Source organism: Aegilops tauschii, chromosome 3 (genome assembly GCF_002575655.3).
Source record: "Aegilops tauschii subsp. strangulata cultivar AL8/78 chromosome 3, Aet v6.0, whole genome shotgun sequence".
NCBI classification, from domain to species: domain Eukaryota; kingdom Viridiplantae; phylum Streptophyta; class Magnoliopsida; order Poales; family Poaceae; genus Aegilops; species Aegilops tauschii.
In genome coordinates this window covers 47,997,073-48,002,801 of record NC_053037.3, presented here as the reverse complement: position 1 = coordinate 48,002,801, position 5,729 = coordinate 47,997,073, and the positions used below count along the sequence as shown (strand labels likewise).

At 46.3% G+C, this 5,729-nt stretch overlaps 1 long non-coding RNA gene across 2 annotated transcripts; it reads left to right on the top strand.

Moving 5' to 3' along the window:
- Positions 1–2,049: 2,049 nt before the first annotated feature.
- LOC141042253 (uncharacterized) lies at positions 2,050–5,482 on the top strand. 2 transcript variants are annotated; one of them, XR_012204192.1, is made up of 3 exons: positions 2,050–2,520; positions 2,629–2,759; positions 4,109–5,482. It is a non-coding gene; the product is annotated as an uncharacterized lncRNA (long non-coding RNA). The 2 variants fall into 2 exon arrangements; XR_012204191.1 differs by having other exon boundaries at positions 2,050–2,525.
- The last annotated feature ends 247 nt before the right edge of the window (positions 5,483–5,729 follow it).

Below are 5,729 nucleotides of genomic sequence, written 5' to 3'. Positions count from 1 at the left end.
ACCGACGATCGAATCTCGGGCAAGTAACATACCGATGACAAAAGGAACAACGTAGGTTGTTGTGCGGTTTGACCGATAAAGATCTTCGTAGAATATGTAGGAGCCAATATGAGCATCCAGATTCCGCTATTGGTTATTGATCGGAGATGTGTCTCAATCATGTCTACATAGTTCTCGAACCCGTAGGGTCCGCACGCTTAAGGTTATGACGATTTGTATTATGAGTTATGTCATTTGATGACCGAAGTTTGTTTGGAGTCCCGGATGAGATCACGGACATGACGAGGAGTCTCGAAATGGTCGAGACATAAATATTGATATATTGTAAGGTTATGTTCGAACACTGGAAAGGTTTCGGAAGGGTTCAGACATTTTTCGGAGTACCGGGAGATTACCGGAACCCCTCGGGGGAAGTAGTGGGCCTTCATGGGCCTTAGTGGAAAGGAGAGGAGGGCCGCAAGGGTGGCAACGTGCCCCCCATGGCAAGTCCGAATTGGACCTGGGAGGGGGTGGGCGCCCCCCTCTTTCCTTCTCCCTCTCCTCCTCCTTCCCTCTCTCCCCCTCATGGAAAAAGGAAGGGGACTCCAACTAGGATTGGGAATCCTAGTTCGACTCCCCCAATGGCGCGCCCCTCCTGGCCGCCGGCCTCCTCCTCTCCCTCCTTTATATACGGGGGCAAGGGGCACCCCAAAGGACAAGAGAATCTCTTAGCTGTGTGCGGTTCCCCCCTCCACAGTTTAACACCTAGGTCATATCATCGTAGTGCTTAGGCGAAGCCCTGCGCCGATAACTTCATCATCACCATCACCACACCGTCGTGCTGACGGAACTCTCCCTCATCCTCAACTGGATCAAGAGCACAAGGGACTTCATTGTGCTGAACGTGTGCTGAACACGAAGGTGCCGTACGTTCGGTACTTGGATCGGTTGGATCGTGAAGACGTTCGACTACATCAACCGTGTTACTAAACGCTTCCGCTTTCGGCCTACGAGGGTACGTGGACACAATCTCCCGTCTTGTTGCTATGCATCTCCTAGATAGATCTTGCGTGATCGTAGGAATTTTTTGAATTACTACGTTCCCCAACAGTGGCAACCGAGCCAGGTCTATCCGTAGATGATACATGCACGAGTAGAACACAAAGAGTTGTGGGCGATAATAGTCATACTGCTTACCACCAACGTCTTACTTTGAACCGGCGGTATTGTTGGATGAAGCGACCTGGACCGACATTACATGACCGCGTTCATGAGACTGGTTCTACCGACGTGCTTTGCACATAGGTGGCTGGCGGGTGTCTGTTTCTCCAATTTTGGTTGAATCAAGTTTGACTACGACCGGTCCTTGTTGAAGGTTAAAACAACACACTTGACGAAAAATCGTTGTGGTTTTGATGCGTAGGTAAGAACGGTTCTTACTAGAAGCCCGTAGCAGCCACGTAAAACTTGCAACAACAAAGTAGAGGACGTCTAACTTGTTTTTGCAGGGCTTGTTGTGATGTGATATGGTCAAGACATGATGAGATATAAATTGTTGTATGAGATGATCATGTTTTGTAACAGAGTTATCGTCAACTGGCAGGAGCCATATGGTTGTCGCTTTATTGTATGAAATGCAATCGCCCTGTAATTGCTTTACTTTATCACTAAACGGTAGCGATAGTCGTAGTAGCAATAGTTGGCGAGATGACAACGATACTACGATGTAGATCAAGGTGTCAAGCCACTACTAGGGAAAAGCCTATACACAGAATCTTTGTTGTTTGTTAGAAACCCACGCTACTACTAAGTTGATAGTAGCGCGGGGTATAAACCGACACTACTACTAAGTGGTCTCCACCGGGCTCACCGGGACAAGCAGTAGTAGTAGCGCGGGGTATAAACCCACGCTACTACTAAGCTGATAGTAGTAGCGCGGTATATAAACCCCATGCTACTACTATGTGGTCTTCATCGTGCCTCCCACGACAGGCCGTAGTAGCAGCTTGGGGTATAAACCCAACGCTACTACTATAGAACCATACACATGTATACGCACATTAGCTCGCGGAGGCCAAGCCCAAATTCCCCTCCGCCTCGCCTGACCACGTCCCCGGCGCCCGCTCTTCCTCTCCTTTTTCCCAAGTCCCCGGCGCCGCCGCCCGCCGTCCCCACCAAGCACCACCCGTCCGCCACCGCCACCGCCTCCCTCTCCCTCTCCACCCGCGCGCGCCGCCTCCCCCAGCGCCCCGTCCCCCTCGCCGTCTCCTCCGGCGGATGGGGTCGGCCCCGCGGCGCCGACGCGGGGCGACGTGTACCTGGGGCGGTAGCTCGCGGCCGTGGCCGCGGCGGGCGCCCGCACGCGCGAGCCGGAGGAGACCAAGCAGCGGCAGAGGAGGGAGCTCGCCTCTCCCTTGAAGCCGCCATGGAGCGCCTCTGCAGCTCTGCCGAAACCCTTGACGCCATTTGCCGCGACCAAGCAGCGCCAGAGGAGGGAGCGAGCGCCGCTGCAGCTCTCCCGAAACCCTAGCCGCAGGTCAGGTCAGGTCAGGCCCCCTCCCCTCCCCTCCCCTTGCCTTGTTCCTCTTCCTCCCTCTGCTTTCCTTCCTCCCCACATCTGATCTGATCCGATTCCTTGGATTTGTGCAGGCCGGCTTCGATCTGGTCGCCTGGCCAAGAAGACGCCCTCCGGCGTCGCCTGCTGCTACGGCTGCGGCGCCCTGCTGCACACCGGCGAGGAGGGGTCCCCCGGCCACGTTGAGCCGGCCACCTACGACCTGGTAAGCAGGCGCATCCACGGGCTTAGCTCGCTGCCATTTTTAGTGTGTTCATCGGCTGTACTGAGAAAAATGAGATAGAATGTTGGGATTGAATCACATAAAAGATACCTTTGTACAATGATGCCAGCATAATGGGAGTCATCCAGCCTTTCAACACTGAATATAGGGTCAGTTGATGCCAAAGTGATTAAATAGTTACTCCCTCTGTTCCTAAATATTTGTCTTTTTAGGATTTCAAATGGACTACCACATACGGATGTACATAGACACATTTTAGAGTGTAGATTCACTCATTTTGCTCCGTATGTAGTCACTTGTTGAAATCTCTAGAAAGACAAATATTTAGGAACGAAGGGAGTAGAATACAGCTGCATTGTAGTGAAAAACACACTAATTTGATATGCAGATTATGTTTTTTGCATTACACAACCTTAAGATTTTAATTCAGAAGTAAAAGTCAGTTTCAATTACAGGAAGTATCACACAAGGACGTGCATCATTGTCCATGACACCATACATCTAAAAATAAGCAATAGGTCAGTAAAAGAATACAAGGCCGCAGTCTAGTCAATTACAGACAAAACAAGAAGCAAATCTAATTTTAACACTGTTGGTAGAGGGAGAGAGAAAAAGAGATGTTCCCTATGGATCAAGAGCTGCTTAGAGCACCCATGTAGCAATTTCCTTCCCAATGGTACTCACGAAGCCTACTGCCTTTTTTTAAGAAAAAGAAGCAAGCACGATGCATAGATCAGATTATCAAGGGAACAATGATACCTTTGCCAATATATGCTTCCAATGGATAGATGGATATGATCCTACTAATCAAAAAGAGAATGAGAGAGCACATTGGTTTGATATGAAAAAACTAGTCCTGGATATGGTCATGGAACTATGTTTTGACTATAGCAGGGAAAGTAGTAGGCACTCCTCTTTGTACGGGACATAGAGTTTCAGTATTTTTTACAAAAAAAATATCATGGACACTAAAGCAAGTATTGAAGATGCTTTTCTGAAATTCATCTACATAAACTTCAGACCAGTTTGATGGCATCAACTCCGGCAGCAGCAATGTAGCCATCAGTCTTCACTTATCCCATCCAGGCCATCTGCTAACTGAACTTAAGTGAGCCCTGCTGTGCTTCAGTTCTTTAGTGTACCATTCTTCAGTGAAGCTTTGGCAGCAGGTAACCCAGGTTCAAGAAACAAAGGTTCAAAATCAACGTTTATGAACACACACTATCTTGTCTTGTGATGAACCAAAATCAATGTTTATTGTAATGTAAAAGGGCAGTACTGTTGAATTGATGCATGCGTGGTTCAACTGTGGTCATCGTTGCTTTTGGCAGGTTGAGGCCTGGGAGCTACTCTAGATGCTGTCGAGTTGCGAGCATATTTTGGGTAAGCAGTAGCAGAATAGCATATTTTCTTGAGTTACTCGATGAAATTCACAGGAGAGAGAGAGAGAGAGAGACATACCGCGATCGACCACAACAATGACACTGTTCACAGGTGCGTAACAACTTGCTTGCCTTAACTCTCTTCCTATTTTTCCGCACGTAGATTAATGTAGTTTAACCAAATTAGTTAGGGATGATAGCCCATTCATGAGCAATATTGCGAGATGTTGGTTGCCTTTTAGAGAAAATCTGGATCGTGGGGTGACTCTGGCTGTAAACTGAACTTGGTTCAGTTAAAAACCAAACTGTCAAATCTGGACAGCAAGCTTATATCTGAAAAATGTGTTAGCTAGGCTCAGAACTTTGAGTTGGCCCCTTTACATAAGTTTTAGATAAAGTTCCAAGGTTTCTTTAGAGTATTTATTTGTGTCGTTTGGATGTACGGTTTGAGAGCAGCTATCAGTTTAGTTTGCTGTCCCGAAATATATGTTCCTGGGTACAGTATTTTGATATGGGAGATTAGGCCCTGTTAGAGGTGGTATTAAAATAAAGTTACAACATGAAAATTTTAGAGGCTGTTCTGTAGATACTTAAACACATATCACTTGTCAGGTTTCGTTTGGTATATTAAATCCTATGAAATTATCAAAGTGGGCTGTACTATGTTGGACAGAATTTTATGTTTGGACTTGGGTGAATGTAACCAGACTTATACTCTCAGATTTTGTCATAGTTGATGGTGTGAGGACTTATAATGTGATAAAGTATATACGTTGTTGCAACACCAAAATCAGTGAAATATATTTCCTTTTTTTGCTGCCGATGACATCTCCTGGAATCTTGACTCCATAAAGTAAGGATTTAGATAACATCATATGTTCAGAGTTCAGTTCTTTTCTTATCTGAAACTAACATAGTTTACAATGGGCATGATGGATGTTGCAGGTTCATTGATGACAGCCAAGGGTTCATGCTCGGAAACGACTACATCTTGCTCCATGTTGTCGGCTCAGCTAAGGTCCTTAATCATGAGGAGATGGGACACGTCGATTGTTAGAGTACACTTGACATGTGCATTTTGTGAAATTCTAGCCAAAAGATTGATAGCATGCTTGCCTGCTTGTTCTTTTCAGTTCAAATAAATGTTCCTTTTCTTATTGAATCCAAAGTAGCTAGCGGATATCAAGTGAAAGGCTGTTGATTGTCCCAAAGTTCTTTCCTCTACAAAAGAGTGTAATCTTAACCAATGATTGTTTCCAACATGCAAGGACGTGACCACACAAATTTATATATCTTAATCTCATATGCTATCAAGCTTTTCAAGTGCAGTTAGCAAGAACCGCTTTTATTTCAGGAAGAAGTTGCTGATTTTTTTATTTAAATAGTTGATACGTAACTAGGTGAACGAGAAAATTTCTTTTCCCTATTCGTGCAGGTTTGGTAGTACTATTTGGTTGAACTGCTGCAATTTGCGTACTAACAAGTTTTCACTTTCCCGACGTGGGCGTAGAGGTGATTGACGCTGACTAGCACAGCCCGGTGGCGCTGTGCTCTTCGACCACTCGGAGAC